Source organism: Hyla sarda, chromosome 1, assembly GCF_029499605.1.
Source record: "Hyla sarda isolate aHylSar1 chromosome 1, aHylSar1.hap1, whole genome shotgun sequence".
Lineage (NCBI taxonomy): Eukaryota > Metazoa > Chordata > Amphibia > Anura > Hylidae > Hyla > Hyla sarda.
This window is the reverse complement of record NC_079189.1, coordinates 47,627,251-47,644,925: the sequence shown is the minus strand read 5'-3', so window position 1 is coordinate 47,644,925 and position 17,675 is coordinate 47,627,251. Positions and strand designations below refer to the sequence as shown.

The following is a 17,675-nucleotide window of genomic DNA, read 5'->3' as shown; positions in this document are numbered from 1 at the left end:
ATGTACACTCCTCTACACCCCTCTGTCACCCATTTACACTCCTCTACACCCCTCTGCCACCCATGTACACTCCTCTACACCCCTCTGTCACCCATGTACATCCATTTGTCACCCATGTACACTCCTCTATACCCCTCTGTCACACATGTACACTCCTCTATACCCCTCTGTCACACATGTACACTCCTCTACACCCCTCTGTCACCCATGTACACTCCTCTACACCCCTCTGTCACCCATTTACACTCCTCTACACCCCTCTGTCCCCCATGTACACCCATCTGTCACCCATGTAAACTCCTCTACACCCCTCTGTCACCCATGTACACCCATCTGTCACCCATGTACACTCCTCTACACCCCTCTGTCACCCATGTACACCCATCTGTCACCCATGTACACTCCTCTACACCCCTCTGTCACCCATGTACACCCATCTGTCACCCATGTACACTCCTCTACACCCCACTGCCACCCTTGTACACTCCTCTACACCCCTCTGTCCCCCATGTACACCCATCTGTCACCCATGTACACTCCTCTACACCCCTCTGTCACCCATGTACACCCATCTCTCACCCATGTACACTCCTCTACACCCCTTTGTCACCCATGTACATCCATCTGTCACCCATGTACACTCCTCTATACCCCTCTGTCACACATGTACACTCCTCTACACCCCTCTGTCACCCATGTACACTCCTCTACACCCCTCTGCCACCCATGTACACTCCTCTACACCCCTCTGTCACCCATTTACACTCCTCTACACCCCTCTGTCCCCCATGTACACCCATCTGTCACCCATGTACACTCCTCTACACCCCTCTGTCACCCATGTACACCCATCTGTCACCCATGTACACTCCTCTACACCCCTCTGTCACCCATGTACACCCATCTGTCACCCATGTACACTCCTCTACACCCCTCTGTCACCCATGTACACCCATCTGTCACCCATGTACACTCCTCTATACCCCTCTGTCACTCATGTACACTCCTCTATACCCCTCTGTCACTCATGTACACTCCTCTACACCCCTCTGTCACCCATGTACACCCATCTGTCACCCATGTACACTTCTCAACACCCCTCTGTCACCCATGTACACTCCTCTATACCCCTCTGTCATACATGTACACTCCTCTACACCCCTCTGTCACCCATGTACACCCATCTGTCACCCATGTACACTCCTCTATACCCCTCTGTCACACATGTACACTCCTCTACACCCCTCTGTCACCCATGTACACTCCTCTACACCCCTCTGCCACCCTTGTACACTCCTTTACACCCCTCTGTCACCCATTTACACTCCTCTACACCCCTCTGTCCCCCATGTACACCCATCTGTCACCCATGTACACTCCTCTACACCCCTCTGTCACCCATGTACACCCATCTGTCACCCATGTACACTCCTCTACACCCCTCTGTCACCCATGTACATCCATCTGTCACCCATGTACACTCCTCTATACCCCTCTGTCACTCATGTACACTCCTCTATACCCCTCTGTCACTCATGTACACTCCTCTACACCCCTCTGTCACCCATGTACACCCATCTGACACCCATGTACACTTCTCAACACCCCTCTGTCACCCATGTACACTCCTCTATACCCCTCTGTCACCCGTGTACACTCCTCTATACCCCTCTGTCACCCATGTACACTCCTCTATACCCCTCTGTCACCCATGTACACTCCTCTACACCCCACTGCCACCCTTGTACACTCCTCTACACCCCTCTGTCCCCCATGTACACCCATCTGTCACCCATGTACACTCCTCTACACCCCTCTGTCACCCATGTACACCCATCTGTCACCCATGTACACTCCTCTACACCCCTCTGTCACCCATGTACATCCATTTGTCACCCATGTACACTCCTCTATACCCCTCTGTCACACATGTACACTCCTCTACACCCCTCTGTCACCCATGTACACTCCTCTACACCCCTCTGCCACCCATGTACACTCCTCTACACCCCTCTGTCACCCATTTACACTCCTCTACACCCCTCTGTCCCCCATGTACACCCCTCTGTCACCCATGTACACTCCTCTACACCCCTCTGTCACCCATGTACACCCATCTGTCACCCATGTACACTCCTCTACACCCCTCTGTCACCCATGTACACCCATCTGTCACCCATGTACACTCCTCTACACCCCTCTGTCACCCATGTACACCCATCTGTCACCCATCTACACTCCTCTATACCCCTCTGTCACTCATGTACACTCCTCTATACCCCTCTGTCACTCATGTACACTCCTCTACACCCCTCTGTCATCCATGTACACCCATCTGTCACCCATGTACACTTCTCAACACCCCTCTGTCACCCATGTACACTCCTCTATACCCCTCTGTCATACATGTACACTCCTCTACACCCCTCTGTCACCCATGTACACCCATCTGTCACCCATGTACACTCCTCTATACCCCTCTGTCACACATGTACACTCCTCTACACCCCTCTGTCACCCATGTACACTCCTCTACACCCCTCTGCCACCCTTGTACACTCCTTTACACCCCTCTGTCACCCATTTACACTCCTCTACACCCCTCTGTCCCCCATGTACACCCATCTGTCACCCATGTACACTCCTCTACACCCCTCTGTCACCCATGTACACCCATCTGTCACCCATGTACACTTCTCTACACCCCTCTGTCACCCATGTACATCCATCTGTCACCCATGTACACTCCTCTATACCCCTCTGTCACTCATGTACACTCCTCTATACCCCTCTGTCACTCATGTACACTCCTCTACACCCCTCTGTCACCCATGTACACCCATCTGACACCCATGTACACTTCTCAACACCCCTCTGTCACCCATGTACACTCCTCTATACCCCTCTGTCACCCGTGTACACTCCTCTATACCCCTCTGTCACCCATGTACACTCCTCTATACCCCTCTGTCACCCATGTACACCCATCTGTCACCCATGTCCACTCCTCTACACCCCTCTGTCCACTCCTCTACACCCCTGTCACCCATGTACGCTCCTTTACAACCCTTTGTGCACTCCTCAACACCACTCTGTACACTCCTATACACCCCCGTCACCCATGTACGCTCCTCTACACCCCTTTCACCCATGTATGCTCCTCTACACCCCTGTCATCCATGTACACTCCTCTACACCCCTGTCACCCATGTACACTCTTCTGCACCCCTCTGTCACCCATGTACACTCCTCTACACCCCTCTGTCACCCATGTACACTCCTCTACATCCCTCTGTCACCCATGTACACTCCTCTACACCCCTCTGTCACCCATGTACACCCCTCTGTCACCCATGTACACCCATCTATCACCCATGTTCACTCCTCTACACTCCTCTGTCACCCATGTACACTCCTCTACACCCCTCTGTACACTCCTCTACACCCCTCTGTCACCCATGTACGCTCCTCTACACCCCTCTGTCACCCATGTACACTCCTCTACACCCCTCTGTCACCCTTGTACACCCATCTGTCACCCATGTACACTCCTCTCTACCCCTGTCACACATGTACACTCCTCTACACCCCTCTGTACACTCCTCTACACCCCTCTGTCACCCATGTACACCCCTCTGTCACCCATGTACACTCCTCTACACCCCTCTGTACACTCCTCTACACCCCTCTGTCACCCATGTATACTCCTCTATACCCCTCTGTCACCCATGTACACTCCTCTATACCCCTCTGTCACCCATGTACACCCATCTGTCACCCATGTACACTCCTCTACACCCCTCTGTCACCCATGTACACTCCTCTATACCCCTCTGTCACTCATGTACACTCCTCTACACCCCTCTGTCACCCATGTACTCTCCTCTACACCCCTCTGTCACCGATGTACACCCCTCTATACCCCTCTTTCACCCATGTACACTCCTCTACACCCCTCTGTACACTCCTCTACACCCCTCTGTCACCCATGTACGCTCCTCTACACCCCTCTGTCACCCATGTACACTCCTCTACACCCCTCTGTCACCCTTGTACACCCATCTGTCACCCATGTACACTCCTCTATACCCCTGTCACACATGTACCCTCCTCTACACCCCTCTGTACACTCCTCTACACCCCTCTGTCACCCATGTACACCCCTCTGTCACCCATGTACACTCCTCTACACCCCTCTGTCACCCATGTATACTCCTCTATACCCCTCTGTCACCCATGTACACTCCTCTATACCCCTCTGTCACCCAAGTACACCCATCTGTCACCCATGTACACTCCTCTATACCCCTCTGTCACCCATGTACACTCCTCTATACCCCTCTGTCACCCAAGTACACCCATCTGTCACCCATGTACACTCCTCTACATCCCTCTGTCACCCATGTACACCCATCTGTCACCCATGTACACTCCTCTATACCCCTCTGTCACTCATGTACTCTCCTCTATACCCCTCTGTCACCCATGTACACTCCTCTACACCCCTCTGTCACCCATGCACACCCATCTGTCACCCATGTACACTCCTCTACACCCCTCTGTCACCCATGTACACTCCTCTACACCCATGTACACCCATCTGTCGCCCATGTACACTCCTCTACACCCCTCTGTCACCCATGTACACCCAAATGTCACCCATGTACACTCCTCTACACCCCTCTGTCACCCATGTACACCCATCTGTCACCCATGTACACTCCTCTACACCCCTCTGTCACCCATGTACACCCATCTGTCACCCATGTACACTCCTCTATACCCCTCTGTCACTCATGTACACTCCTCTACACCCCTCTGTCACCCATGTACACCCATCTGTCACCCATGTACACTCCTCTACACCCCGCTGTCACCCATTCACACCCATCTGTCACCCATGTATACTCCTCTATACCCCTCTGTCACCCATGTACACTCCTCTATACCCCTCTGTCACCCAAGTACACCCATCTGTCACCCATGTACACTCCTCTATACCCCTCTGTCACCCATGTACACTCCTCTATACCCCTCTGTCACCCAAGTACACCCATCTGTCACCCATGTACACTCCTCTACATCCCTCTGTCACCCATGTACACCCATCTGTCACCCATGTACACTCCTCTATACCCCTCTGTCACTCATGTACTCTCCTCTATACCCCTCTGTCACCCATGTACACTCCTCTACACCCCTCTGTCACCCATGCACACCCATCTGTCACCCATGTACACTCCTCTACACCCCTCTGTCACCCATGTACACTCCTCTACACCCCTCTGTCAACCATGTACACCCATCTGTCGCCCATGTACACTCCTCTACACCCCTCTGTCACCCATGTACACCCAAATGTCACCCATGTACACTCCTCTACACCCCTCTGTCACCCATGTACACCCATCTGTCACCCATGTACACTCCTCTACACCCCTCTGTCACCCATGTACACCCATCTGTCACCCATGTACACTCCTCTATACCCCTCTGTCACTCATGTACACTCCTCTACACCCCTCTGTCACCCATGTACACCCATCTGTCACCCATGTACACTCCTCTACACCCCGCTGTCACCCATTCACACCCATCTGTCACCCATGTACACTCCTCTATACCCCTCTGTCACACATGTACACTCCTCTACACCCCTCTGTTACCCATGTACACTCCTCTACACCCCTCTGCCACCCTTGTACACTCCTCTACACCCCTCTGTCACCCATTTACACTCCTCTACACCCCTCTGTCCCCCATGTACACCCATCTGTCACCCATGTACACTCCTCTACACCCCTCTGTCACCCATGTACACCCATCTGTCACCCATGTACACTCCTCTACACACCTCTGTCACCCATGTACATCCATCTGTCGCCCATGTACACTCCTCTATACCCCTCTGTCACACATGTACACTCCTCTACACCCCTCTGTCACCCATGTACACTCCTCTTCACCCCTCTGTCACCCATGTACACTCCTCTACACCCCTCTGCCACCCATGTACACTCCTCTACACCCCTCTGTCACCCATTTACACTCCTCTACACCCCTCTGTCACCCATGTACACCCATCTGTCACCCATGTACACTCCTCTACACCCCTCTGTCACCCATGTACACCCATCTGTCACCCATGTACACTCCTCCACACCCCTCTGTCACCCATGTACACCCATCTGTCACCCATGTGCACTCCTCTATACCCCTCTGTCACTCATGTACACTCCTCTATACCCCTCTGTCACTCATGTACACTCCTCTACACCCCTCTGTCACCCATGTACACCCATCTGTCACCCATGTACACTTCTCAACACCCCTCTGTCACCCATGTACACTCCTCTATACCCCTCTGTCATCCATGTACACTCCTCTACACCCCTCTGTCACCCATGTACACCCATCTGTCACCCATGTACACTCCTCTATACCCCTCTGTCACACATGTACACTCCTCTACACCCCTCTGTCACCCATGTACACTCCTAAACACCCCTCTGCCACCCTTGTACACTCCTCTACACCCCTCTGTCACCCATTTACACTCCTCTACACCCCTCTGTCCCCCATGTACACCCATCTGTCACCCATGTACACTCCTCTACACCCCTCTGTCACCCATGTACACCCATCTGTCACCCATGTACACTCCTCTACACCCCTCTGTCACCCATGTACATCCATCTGTCACCCATGTACACTCCTCTATACCCCTCTGTCACTCATGTACACTCCTTTATACCCCTCTGTCACTCATGTACACTCCTCTACACCCCTCTGTCACCCATGTACACCCATCTGTCACCCATGTACACTTCTCAACACCCCTCTGTCACCCATGTACACTCCTCTATACCCCTCTGTCACCTGTGTACACTCCTCTATACCCCTCTGTCACCCATGTACACTCCTCTATACCCCTCTGTCACCCATGTACACCCATCTGTCACCCATGTCCACTCCTCTACACCCGTCTGTCCACTCCTCTACACCCATCTATCCACTCCTCTACACCCCTCTGTCCACTCCTCTACACCCCTGTCACCCATGTACGCTCCTCTACAACCCTTTGTACACTCCTCAACACCACTCTGTACACTCCTCTACACCCCCGTCACCCATGTACGCTCCTCTACACCCCTTTCACCCATGTATGCTCCTCTACACCCCTGTCATCCATGTACACTCCTCTACACCCCTGTCACCCATGTACACTCTTCTGCACCTCTCTGTCACCCATTTACACTCGTCTACACCCCTCTGTCACCCATGTACACTCCTCTACACCCCTCTGTCACCCATGTACACCCCTCTGTCACCCATGTACACCCATCTATCACCCATATTCACTCCTCTACACCCCTCTGTCACCCATGTACACTCCTCTACACCCCTCTGTACACTCCTCTACACCCCTCTGTCACCGATGTACACCCCTCTATACCCCTCTGTCACCCATGTACACTCCTCTACACCCCTCTGTACACTCCTCAACATCCCTCTGTCACCCATGTACGCTCCTCTACACCCCTCTGTCACCCATGTACACTCCTCTACACCCCTCTGTCACCCTTGTACACCCATCTGTCACCCATGTATACTCCTCTATACCCCTGTCACACATGTACACTCCTCTACACCCCTCTGTACACTCCTCTACACCCCTCTGTCACCCATGTACACCCCTCTGTCACCCATGTACACTCCTCTACACCCCTCTGTACACTCCTCTACACCCCTCTGTCACCCATGTATACTCCTCTATACCCCTCTGTCACCCATGTACACTCCTCTATACCCCTCTGTCACCCATGTACACCCATCTGTCACCCATGTACACTCCTCTACACCCCTCTGTCACCCATGTACACTCCTCTATACCCCTCTGTCACTCATGTACACTCCTCTACACCCCTCTGTCACCCATGTACACTCCTCTACACCCCTCTGTCACCCATGTACACTCCTCTATACCCCTCTGTCACTCATGTACACTCCTCTACACCCCTCTGTACACTCCTCTACACCCCTCTGTCACCCATGTACGCTCCTCTACACCCCTCTGTCACCCATGTACACTCCTCTATACCCCTCTGTCTCCCGTGTACACACCTCTATACCCCTCTGTCACCCATGTACACTCCTCTATATCCCTCTGTCACCCATGTACACCCATCTGTCACCCATGTCCACTCCTCTACACCCGTCTGTCCACTCCTCTACACCCATCTATCCACTCCTCTACACCCCTCTGTCCCCTCCTCTACACCCCTGTCACCCATGTATGCTCCTCTACAACCCTTTGTACACTCCTCAACACCACTCTGTACACTCCTCTACACCCCCGTCACCCATGTACGCTCCTCTACACCCCTTTCACCCATGTATGCTCCTCTACACCCCTGTCATCCATGTACACTCCTCTACACCCCTGTCACCCATGTACACTCTTCTGCAACCCTCTGTCACCCATGTACACTCGTCTATACCCCTCTGTCACCCATGTACACTCCTCTTCACCCCTCTGTCACCCATGTACACTCCTCTACACCCCTCTGTCACCCATGTACACCCCTCTGTCACCCATGTACACCCATCTATCACCCATGTTCACTCCTCTACACCCCTCTGTCACCCATGTACACTCCTCTACACCCCTCTGTACACTTCTCTACACCCCTCTGTCACCGATGTACACCCCTCTATACCCCTCTGTCATCCATGTACACTCCTCTACACCCCTCTGTACACTCCTCTACACCCCTCTGTCACCCATGTACGCTCCTCTACACCCCTCTGTCACCCATGTACACTCCTCTACACCCCTCTGTCACCCTTGTACACCCATCTGTCACCCATGTACACTCCTCTATACCCCTGTCACACATGTACACTCCTCTACACCCCTCTGTACACTCCTCTACACCCCTCTGTCACCCATGTACACCCCTCTGTCACCCATGTACACTCCTCTACACCCCTCTGTACACTCCTCTACACCCCTCTGTCACCCATGTATACTCCTCTATACCCCTCTGTCACCCATGTACACTCCTCTATACCCCTCTGTCACCCATGTACACCCATCTGTCACCCATGTACACTCCTCTACACCCCTCTGTCACCCATGTACACTCCTCTATACCCCTCTGTCACTCATGTATACTCCTCTACACCCCTCTGTCACCCATGTACACTCCTCTACACCCCTCTGTCACCGATGTACACCCCTCTATACCCCTCTGTCACCCATGTACACTCTTCTACACCCCTCTGTACACTCCTCTACACCCCTCTGTCACCCATGTACGCTCCTCTACACCCCTCTGTCACCCATGTACACTCCTCTACACCCCTCTGTCACCCTTTTACACCCATCTGTCACCCATGTACACTCCTCTATACCCCTGTCACACATGTACCCTCCTCTACACCCCTCTGTACACTCCTCTACACCCCTCTGTCACCCATGTACACCCCTCTGTCACCCATGTACACTCCTCTACACCCCTCTGTCACCCATGTATACTCCTCTATACCCCTCTGTCACCCATGTACACTCCTCTATACCCCTCTGTCACCCATGTACACCCATCTGTCACCCATGTACACTCCTCTACACCCCTCTGTCACCCATGTACACTCCTCTATACCCCTCTGTCACTCATGTACACTCCTCTATACCCCTCTGTCACCCATGTACACTCCTCTACACCCCTCTGTCACCCATGTACACCCATCTGTCACCCATGTACACTCCTCTACACCCCTCTGTCACCCATGTACACTCCTCTACACCCCTCTGTCACCCATGTACACCCATCTGTCACCCATGTAAACTCCTCTACACCCCTCTGTCACCCATGTACACCCATCTGTCACCCTTGTACACTCCTCTACACCCCTCTGTCACCCATGTACACCCATCTGTCACCCATGTACACTCCTCTACACCCCTGTCACCCATGTACACCCATCTGTCACCCATGTACACTCCTCTATACCCCTCTGTCACTCTTGTACACTCCTCTATACCCCTCTGTCGCCCATGTACACTCCTCTACACCCCTCTGTCACCCATGTACACCCATCTGTCACCCATGTACACTCCTCTACACCCCTCTGTCACCCATGTACACCCAAATGTCACCCATGTACACTCCTCTACACCCCTCTGTCACCCATGTACACCCATCTGTCACCCATGTACACTCCTCTACACCCCTCTGTCACCCATGTACACCCATCTGTCACCCATGTACACTCCTCTAAACCCCTCTGTCACTCATGTACACTCCTCTACACCCCTCTGTCACCCATGTACACCCATCTGTCACCCATGTACACTCCTCTACACCCCTCTGTCACCCATTCACACCCATCTGTCACCCATGTACGCTCCTCTATATCCCTCTGTCACTCATGTACACTCCTCTATACCCCTCTGTCACTCATGTACACTCCTCTATTTCCCTCTGTCACACATGTACGCTCCTCTACACCCCTGTCACCCATGTACGCTCCTCTACACCCCTGTCACCCATGTACGCTCCTCTATACCTCTGTCACCCATGTACGCTCCTCTACACCCCTCTTAACGCTCCTCTACACCCCTCTGTCACCCATGTACGCTCCTCTACACCCCTGTCACCCATGTACACTCCTCTACACCCCTATGTAAACTCCTCTACACCCCTCTGTACACTCCTCTACACCCCTCTAAACCCCTCTGTCACCCATGTCCACTCTTCTACACCCCTCTGTCACCCATGTAAAAAAAAAAAGAAAAAAAAGTTCGGCGCCTAATAGGTTTGTTTTGCAGGTTTAACGGTGAAGAATTGTGAGTGGAAGAAATTGTGATGATGGCCCAGACCAAATGGAGAAGAGAAGGCAATGAAGCAAATTAGAGAAGACGTCGTTGGTGAGTTGCTGTATAAAGCAGCACTTAAACTACATAAATAGATATAGTGCATTGCGTTTTTTACCATTTTTCCTTTTTTTTTTTTCTTGCTCGTCAACCTCGGTAGCGGTGCCCCGTGGAAAAAAAAATTTCCGAGGTGTGCCCCGACCCGAAAAAGGTTGGGAAACACTGGTCTGGTGTCTCATATTACCCTATTGATTCCAACGTAACATGTGCCCGGTAACATGCGCCAAGTGTAATCCCAGCCTAAATGATTGTTTTCACAACAGGTTGGACCAGGCTGCAGGTTGTGCTTTATATTTGTATAGTCTGATTGGTTGCTATGGGCAACTGGTCAGCTTTTCATCTCCACAAGTTTTGATAAATCTCCCCGATTGTCTTCATATATAGGATTAGAATCTACTGACAAAGTGAGTAGCCAACCATTTCTGGGCATAAAACTTTGACAGCATTCTTAGGGTCGTCTGTGGCTACCATGAAGGGACGGGGGGTCCAGGGAAATTTTTTTTCATCGGGACCCTGTGGTTTCCAGCTACTCCCCTACACATACCCCGCACCGGATTATACACTTAGGCAAGAGCAGGCAAATAAACTGCAGGAATACCAATCTGTCCAGTTAGAAAGTATAGGCTCCCATCTTTATCATACGCACAAGAAGCTTTGCCGCGTATTCCAGGTAGATGACACGCACTTTATACATTTCTATGGCAGCATCGATGATGCCCAAGTGCTGTACTCTGTTTTTTTTTTGGGCGTTCTCATAGAAAATAATAGAGTGAGTGCTGTCTGCAGCACACACTTCTCACTGAGCCCCGGGTCTCATCCCAGAAATCGTAGGGGGCCCCAACGGTCAGACCACCGTGATCAGCTACTTATCCCTTATCCAGGGGCGTACCTAGAGCATTTGGTACTCAGGGCGGACCCTTTGTTTGGCACCCCCCCCCCCACACACACACACGCACCCTCCCTTAATTACACCCCCTCCCTCCCCTCCCCCCAGGAGCAGACTGACAACACTCGAGGCCCCCGGACCAAAAAAAAAGCAAGGGCCTCTGCACCTCATCAATCTTCTGTCACACTTCTATTCCACCCAAATCCCACTCACAATAAACTAAAATTTATATATGTGAGAAACACTTTAACGTAGGTAAATTTCTAAAACCAATAATACTGGTATACAAGGAGTAAATATATACCACCACACAATAACTGGATAATACCGCCATACTGTACTGAATTAAACCACTATACACAGACCAGTATACTATACAGGATCTGTATACAATATAAGTGATTATATACAGGACCATATGGTGGTAGATACCAGCTGTACACAGGATGTGTATACCATATAAGTGATTACAGTTACATTTTGGGACTCACAATTACGTCTTTTCTGATCAGCGGCGTCCTCTTTCCTTTTCTTCTCCATCCGGATAAGACCGCCATGTGAATCTCTTAACATCTGCAGGAAAAACATGTCAGACTCTGCATGTTTTCAGTGCCCTCCTCTACACAATCTTCCCATCTATAGGCCCACAAACTGTAATAATGCCCTCCTTGGTGTCCTGCACAGTAAAAGGGCAGGTAGGTAGGTAGCCAGGTAACCCCCTTTTTCCCATAGGTATATGCAGAGTTACACCCCCCCCTCTTTCCCATAGGTATATGCAGAGTTACACCCCCTCTCTTTCCCATAGGTATATGCAGAGCTATGCTACACCCCCCCCTCTTTCCCATAGGTATATGCAGAGTTACACCCCCCCTCTTTCCCATAGGTATATGCAGAGCTAAACCCCCCACCCCCTCTTTCCCATAGGTATATGCAGAGCTACACCACCCCTCTTTCCCATAGGTATGTCTAGGGCTGGGCGGTATACCGGTTCATACCGAATACCACATTTTTTGGGCTGCACAATATGGATTTTCCCCCATACCGCAATACCGGTTGGGCCCCTCCCCCTCGGGAATGTATGATCAGCCTAGCACAGCTCTGTCCCCACATCGGGGAACTAATCCTGTGTTACCCGCCAGCACTGTTCTGCTCCCCCCAATTAATGATCAGCCCAGCTGGGTACTACTCACATATGTCAAGCACTGCCCTCCTCCTCTTTGTTGGGGGCCGCCGGGCGCTGGAACTCTATACTGTACGCCAGTGGTCTCCAACCTGCAGACCTCCAGATGCTGCAAAACTACAACTCCCAGCATGCTCGGACAGCCGGCGATAGAACTCTCTGTACGCCAGTGGTCTACACCCTGCGGACCTCCAGTTGTTGCAAAACTACAACTCCTGGCATGCCCGGACAGCCAACGGCTGTCCGGGCATACTGGGAGTTGTAGTTTTGCAACAACTGGAGGTCCGCAGGTTTTAGACCACTGCTGTACGCTGTATACCCATGCCGGGGCTGCAAAAGATACAGAAAATAAACTTTTAACTCACCCACGTCGCTGGGGACGGGAATGCCGGACAGCCGTCAGCCTATCACCGGCCAGAGCGATGCCCCGCCCCTGCCAGTGATAGGCTGAGCCCACTGTCATGTATGAAGCCGTATACAGCGTACAGCAGTGGTCTCAAACCTGCGGACCTCCAGCTGTTGCAAAACTACAACTCCCAGCATGCCCGGACAGCCGTTGGCTGTCCGGGCATGCTGGGAGTTGTAGTTTTGCAACAATTGGAGGTCCGCAGGTTGGATACCACTGGTGTACAGTGAGTTCTACCGCCAGCAGCCCCCAACAAAGAGGAGGAGGGCATATGTCAAATATGTGAGTAGTACCCCGCTGGGCTGATCATTGATTGGGGGGAGAAGAACAGTGCTGGCGGGTCACATGATTTTGGGGGGGGGGGGGAAACCGAACATTCCGCCCAGGTCACATGATAGGGGCGGGGGGGGGGGGGGGGGTGGTGCAGAAAAGCGCTGGCGGGTCACATGATTTTGGAGGGGGGGGGGGAAATACCGTTATATACTGTGGAACCACCGTAAGTTAAAAAAAATACCGTGATACACATATATGGTCATACCGCCCAGCCCTAGGTATATGCAGAGCACCCCCCCTTCCCTAGAGGTATATGCAGAGCACCCCCACCCTCTATCCCCCTTCCCTATAGGTAAATGCAGAGCACCCACCTTCCCTATAGGTAAATGCAGAGCACCCTCCCTCCCTCTCCCCCCCTTCCCTATAGGTAAATGCAGAGCCCCCCCTCCCTCTCCCCCCCCTTCCCTATAAGTAAATGCAGAACACCCCCCCTCCCACTCCCCCCCTTCCCTATAGGTAAATGCAGAGCACCCCCCCTCCCTCTCCCCCCTTCCCTATAGGTAAATGCAGAGCACCCCCCCCCCCTCTCTCCCCCTTCCCTATAGGTAAATGCAGAGCAGCCCCCCCTCCCCCCATAGGTAAATGTAGAGCAAAAAATATAAAATAAAAAAGGATGCTCACCTGATATCCCACGCAGCGATCTCCTCAGCTGCAGGGCCCGCGTCTTGTCCCCTCCACAGTACAGGCGCCGGATGAGTGACGTCACCGGCGCCTGTACTGCATGCTGCGTGGGGGTGGAGGTCACGTCTCCTCTGTGTAGCTGCAGATGCGGCTCACACAGAGGGGACGCCTTCTCTTGTTTGTGCGTGTATCGCGCATACAGGAGAAGGTAGCGCTTACTGCTGGGGATCTGGGACGAGTGGGACCTCAGCAGCGGCGGCGGCGGGTCGGTCCGCCCCTGGCACCCCCCTTGAGAGTGGCACCCAGGCCGCCCCGCCCCCCGCCTTGGTACGCCACTGCCCTTATCCCATGGATAGGGCATAAGTTAATTTTTGCCATAGTTCTCCTTTAATCGGCCACAACACACTAAAAATCAGTCCCAGCCAAACTTTGCTTTGCATCCTGCCATTTCTCCCAGCTGCTCTTTTTGTAATTGCTTGTAATGCATGCCTACACACCCTTCCTACTTCCTTAAAGGGGTATTCCGCCCCTAAAAATCTTATTCCCTATCCAAAGTATAGGGTATAAGATGTCTTATCATTGAGGTCCTGTCGCTCTCACCCTCGAGATCTCCATGCAGCACCCGGCGTTCTAAACAATATATGTAGAACACTGAGTTCTCGTGGTGCGGGAAATGACGTCATGCCACGCCCCCTCCATTCATGTCTATGTGATGTCATGAATCCTGCCACGGGAAGCCAGCGATCTAAACATACTTTTTAGAATTTCGGGAGCTGCATGGAGATCACTGTGGTCCCAGCAGCAGGACCCTCACCATTAGACATCTTATCCCCTATCCTTAAGATAGGGAATAAGATATCTCCGTTAAGTGCCAGTGCACGTACCCAAAAGTTGATCCTTTGCAACTGTATGACCCCTAGCAAGTCCCCATTCATCAGAAAAAGGCTTGTGCAGGGAACTTGCTGGGTGTCCTACGGTTGCCTCAGCAACTGTACAAACCAGCATCAGCTGCCTCTCTCCACACCGTATTGTGCAGATCACGTAGGAGAGCAGCTTTTGACACTTAAAAAAATGTCATGTCATCCACATTTTGCTGACACTATTTTTCACACAAAGAAATAAAATAAATGAGTTCAACAAGTCAAAGAACAGTTTAAAAAAAGGGAAACTTTATTTATTATTTATTAAAATGTTTGTGTAGGGATTTTTGTAACCGTCCATCACTCACAAAGAGCGTACAGTAACTAACTCAGGACAGGAAAAACCTCCAGAGGGGAGGAAACCTGTAGGGAATCCATGGCTACTGTATTGCCCTTCCTCTGGGCATACTAAAGGAGGTTACCTCTAGAATTTGGGCAAATGTGTCTGTGTATGTGCGTGATTTGAGGGGCTGTGCCTTCATCCAACTTCTTGCTGTAGGTCCGGAAATCTAGGCCTTCATCCAACGTTTTGCTGTAAGTCCGGAAATCTAGGCCATCATCCAACTTCTTGCAGTAAGTCCGGAAATGCTACTCCACATGCTGGAAATAGTGCATCTAAGATGGGAAAACAAAAAGATCGATTATTTACATGTTTATTATAGAAATGCACATGGAACTGCACTAAAGACCTTTTGGAAAAAACAATGTGGCACTTACCAGTCACAGTCATGTTTTTGACTTCACATTCCCGCGTCCCTACAGTGTCCAGCACCGGCCCCTCACTGGTGAAGAATGAGCAGGAGCAGTGTTATATCTGCTCAGTGCTGCTCTCTGGTGGACAATGGTTATGACATCACATGTGTGACACGCTGTTACCTCCTGGGAGTTCTATTTGAGCAGTGCTGCTCTCTGATTGGCTGAAACCTAAAAAAGCTTTTTAACATATTCTGCATGACTGTTATCTAAGGGTTTTTTATTTTGCATTTTTTTTTATTAAAATGGCGCTACTCCCTATGGGTGTTTTGTGTTTGTTTCTCCTAACCAGACGCTTAGTATTTGTAATATCATTTTGTGGCCCCAAGAGCCTAGGCGTCTGACGAGTGACGTCCCTGAACGTGGGGGTCTGCAGCGTAGGATGTCACTCGTCAGACGTCCCGGCAGCCATTGATTTAAAGTGGTCGTGGCTCCTGCTGCCAGATCAAGATCAGACACCATGGCCCTAGATTGACATACTGCATCACTTATCCCTTGTGGTTGTCCACCTGTTGCAAAACTACAACTCCCAGCATGCTTTGACATGGGGGGGGGGGGACCGCCAGAGTTAAAGCAATGTGTGATTTGAAAAATGTCACATATAAACTGTGTTTAATCCCAGCCTACGCCTAGTAACAGTCACAATTTTTTAAAAGACACCAAAAAAACTGCCCCACCTCATTTCTTTTCCTCCAAGATGACATCTTTGTGTTATTTTTGCCAAAAACACTGGGGGAGATTTATCAAAAACTGTGAAGAGGAAAAGTGGTTGCCCATAGCAACCAATCAGATCGCTTCTTTCATTTTTAAAAAGGCCTCTGAAAAGTGAGAGAAGCGATGTGATTGGTTGCTATGGGCAACTGGTCAACTTCCTCTGCATCGGTTTTCATACATCTCCCCCAATGTGTATGATTATTACGATTATTATTATTATAGGCATATTTTTCCCCCTTTGGTTTTTTTTTACCCCCCGGCTTTTCTCTTTACAAGTCATGTGATTCATCATGTGACTCAAGGGTTTCTATTGAAAATTTGGGAAGAAAAACGGCAGAACTTCATTAAATACAAAAAAAACTAAAAACCATACTCTCGACCTCCCACAAATTTCTATAAAAACGCAATAAAAAGATAAAGAAAACACCATTAGTGTCTGGTGCAGTGATTCCCAACCGCGGTGCCGCGGCACACGTGTGTGCCGTTCAGCACTGCCCGTGGTGCCGCGGGATTTTGCCGTGATTTTTTAAATTTTTTATTATTATTATTTTTTTTAAATGTCCCGCCCCGGCCTGACGGCGCAGGGGGGAAGGGAAGTCTGCGTGCGCACTGCGCGCACAGCGTCCAACTGCGTCTCCTGTGTTCCCCTCCGTCCCCTGCGTCTCCCGCGTCCCCCATGTTCCCCTCCTTGCCCCTCTGTTCCCTGTGTCCCCCGCGTCCGCCTCCTTCACCCTCCGTCTCCTGCGTCTCCCTCCGTCCCCCTCTCCCTTGCGGCGCAGTGAGCCGAAAATGGTGCCCTGGGGCGGAACGAGCTGCACCTGCGCCGGACTCCCGTGCCTGCTGTGGAACTGCAAGCTGCGCGGGCCGGCTTGCTTAAGGTACTGTACCCTTTCCACCCCTCTGTTCACCTTCTCAACCCTGTC

The 17,675-nt window shown here is 51.5% G+C and overlaps 1 long non-coding RNA gene across 1 annotated transcript; it reads right to left on the bottom strand.

The window, feature by feature from the left end:
* Positions 1 to 15,318: 15,318 nt before the first annotated feature.
* On the bottom strand, positions 15,319 to 16,791 carry LOC130300835 (uncharacterized). Its single transcript, XR_008851640.1, has 3 exons — positions 16,716 to 16,791; positions 16,003 to 16,067; positions 15,319 to 15,900 (listed from the first exon to the last, which is right to left on the bottom strand). It is a non-coding gene; the product is annotated as an uncharacterized LOC130300835 (long non-coding RNA).
* Positions 16,792 to 17,675: the final 884 nt, after the last annotated feature.